Source organism: Etheostoma spectabile, chromosome 15, assembly GCF_008692095.1.
Source record: "Etheostoma spectabile isolate EspeVRDwgs_2016 chromosome 15, UIUC_Espe_1.0, whole genome shotgun sequence".
Classification (NCBI taxonomy): Eukaryota; Metazoa; Chordata; class Actinopteri; order Perciformes; family Percidae; genus Etheostoma; species Etheostoma spectabile.
This window is the reverse complement of record NC_045747.1, coordinates 11,952,493-11,956,080: the sequence shown is the minus strand read 5'-3', so window position 1 is coordinate 11,956,080 and position 3,588 is coordinate 11,952,493.

The following is a 3,588-nucleotide window of genomic DNA, read 5'->3' as shown; positions in this document are numbered from 1 at the left end:
TATATATATATATATATATATTACATAATTATATATATAATTCACCAGATAAAGAAAGTAATAATATGGAGGTTACCACAGATGAGAAAATAACCACAAAGCACAGTATGGACTGGAGTACTCCATTGTGGTGTGGAAAAAAAATGTTTTCCTTGCTTGAGTCAGCTGCACACTTTATTAAGAAAACATCTGATTTATGTGTTCATCCTCGCCAAATGGCTCTCCATGTTATACTGTACATTCATATTGTGAGGAATAATTGAAATGCCAAGCAGTCTTACTAACACATTGTAATTGGATGAGAGGGTTGTGCAGGCCACAGGAAAGTGTGTAAACTGTGTGAAATGCATTCTTGCTATTTTGATTTAAACGCTGGTGGGTAGGTGTGTACACTGTAGAAATTTAACTTCAACTGAACTTGAAAACGTTACAGCCAATCACATAAGACAGAGACCCCTGAATGTACTGAAGAAAGCTGAAAAACTGATCAGCAGCCTGTCTGGCCCACACTGTCTACACATTGGGCATCAGGGAATGCTGGGAAATGGATCCTCTTTCTGCCAGTGAAGGGCCATGAAATAATAACTCACACCTCTTTCCTGACAGTGAGCAATAGTCTGGCAACTTCTGGCCATGTGTGTGTGTCTGCATGTATGTTTTTACACGTTTGTATGTAGGACAAGAAAAAGAAAATGGAAAGCACTTATGTGGGATTGTGTGAGTAAGAGTGGGTAAAACATAGGCATGTTTACATGTGATTGCAGTAAAATGTAACAGTGTTTCAGCAAGCTATTGGATCATTTATATTAAAGTGTTTTTCCTGGATTCCTGAAATAACTTCAAGCTGCATAAGTCCTCCACACGTTGAACAACGCGATCGTTCAGGAGTGATTCTGGGATGTGCTCACAAGCAACAAGAGTGAGCCACCACTTTCCACCTCTTTTTCTCCAAACTAATCCCATCTGGCTGAGATGTCTGTTCAGAAGAAGGCAAAGGAGGAGTTAGATGGGAATTGTTGCAACAAGCTGAGGACCGGTTAGACCAAAAACGACATAACTAGATTTGAAAGCTTCTACAAACTTCAACTAATGATGTTGTGAAGCTATAATGGAAACATGAGATGAGATTCAAGTGTCAGATTAAGCGCAAGGTTGTTGTTTTTGCTCCATATGTGCTCCTGCAATGTACTTTCATGGTCACTGGTGGTGTGAGATGTATTAATGGTAAATCTAGGGGCAGAGTGGAACGTTACAGATGACCAGGCAAAACAAATTACAGACCTTAAAAGATCCATCTGTCATGTCCATACACGCATTAATTATGCATTATCAAATATCTAATGCAAGAGTTTGAATTATAAATGTAAAGATTTATTTTCTTTTACTGGCCACATTAAATCTTTTAACAGCATCAGAACACATTAAATCTTACCTTGAGTAATTATCTTGTGTCAGTCATTGTATTAACCGACCTGCCAATCGATTTGAGAGTGATGGCGGATTACGCCTTTAAAGACATGCTGTTTTTGAAATACGAAAGCATAAAAATGTGTTATGTTGTTGCACTAGATCCGTTTTTACATTCACATTGTAGGATGGGTGCTTTTATATACACCTTAGTGGTCCCCGGATACTTTATCTGAAGTCTCTTTCCCGAAATTCAGCCTTGGTGCAGAGTTGCAGCCACTAGAGCCAGTCCTACAACGAGCTTTCCTTAGGGCCGTGACACACCAATCCGATAATCGTCCGAACTGTCTGGCGATGTTGGTGACTCGAGTCTGTTTGGTATGTTCCGTGCCGTTGTCCGTTTGGAGTGGTCCGGAGAGGCCGTCGGCCTTCATTTTGACCAACCTGACAAGCTCAGTTGAACGGCGGGCACTGACGGCAGTCTGACTCAAATGACCAATCTGATTGGTGGAGTGCAAACCCGGATACGAGGAGCGGAATGAGTGGGATGAGCGGGATGAGCGTCACTCATGGCCCTGACCAACTGTCACTTTGCTCGTTTGAAAGCCATAATGTCTCTCTCTTATGTGTGGGCCAAATTGTCTGGGCGGGTAAAGCAGAGAAAGGGGAGGTATGACCTCATAAGGGGCAATATTCCGGATTGGCCTATCTGAGCTTTCATTTTCTCAAAAGGCAGAGCAAGATACCCAGGGCTTGGTTTACACCTATCGCCATTTCTAGCCACTGGGTGACCATAGGCAGGCTAGGGGAGCGCATATTAAAAAACTTCATAAAGCAAAATTGTCATGCCATGAGACCTTTAAGCAATATACACCCTCCAATGGGGAAAAAAAAGACGACTTAATTTCAAATCTTAGAATCAAAATAGATAAAGCACTTGTCAGAGATAGTGTTCTCACAATATCTCGTTATTCAATAGTGATCATGCAAGAGACAAGTGGCAGCAAAGGACATAAGAGGGATGAGAGCTGCATTCATAAAAGTGATGCTTCTTGAAGAAGTTTTTTTAGGTGTTTAACACTCTATATTACTTTGCTGGTGCTTTTCTTTAAATAAAACGGAACCAGGTTCATCTCACTGCTACTGTCCATGTCTGGATTACATTTGCGTGCTGGGGCTATTTAATAAATATTCAAGATTGAAAATAAGCATCTTTAGACAATAAATAAAGACTGTAACGCTTCCAACAAACAGACCCAAATTTAGTTTTTCATTTTAGAAACCAGTTGTATTGTCTCAGCGCCAAGGAACAATAACACTGTACTCAGAAACATTGCTTTTATTTCCCCATGACCAGAAATTGTTATCTTATTTGTCGTGCCAAGGTGATATAGCCTACAATCACACAGAGGATCGATGGGAAATGAAGAAAATGACGAGTGTAACAATACTAAAGCTTAGTTCAGGGGGGATAAGGGTGTGTGTTGAGGTTTGGATTTTAAATCCCTACTATAATATAATCTTGTTTGGGTGTATAAACAGGAGCAGCGTTCTGAGTGGTTTCACCCTCTCCTGAATTAAGCAAAAGGCAGACTTGTAGATTTCTCCTGGACTATCAAGATGTTCTATGTGCTGCTGTTTTTTTGTCTTTTGTGTGTGTGTGTGTGGGGGGGGGGCTGTTTTCTATGACTAATCCTGCTATACCTTATTTCGTTACTCTTTGTTGCTCGTATACTGAAACAAAGCTGTAATAAATCATAGCATATGTAAATTTAGTGTTTTGCACATAGATATGTAAATATACAGTGAATCTGTATATTCAAACACATTCATATTCAACGCGCATGGACAAAAAAGTGATCGGGACCATGTACATTTTAGGCACAAGAAATATAACTTTCCCATCATTTGTGTGTTTGTAATTGGTGATAAATGATGGTGCAATGATCTACCTTCAGAGCTTTTCCTTCGCAGGTTTTAGCTGCATGCACCAGCAACTGAGCAGGGTGACTGTGTGGGTGGAAATATGAAAGGCAGAAATCTAAATGTGTCTGACACAGCGTCGACCGAGCCTCCGTGGATCCCTCTGAGAACTCTGGGTAGACTGGCTGCAGGTATGAGAACATAATTCAAGGGTGCCTGAAGTAGTACAGACAAATATCACAGAAATAAACCCAGCCT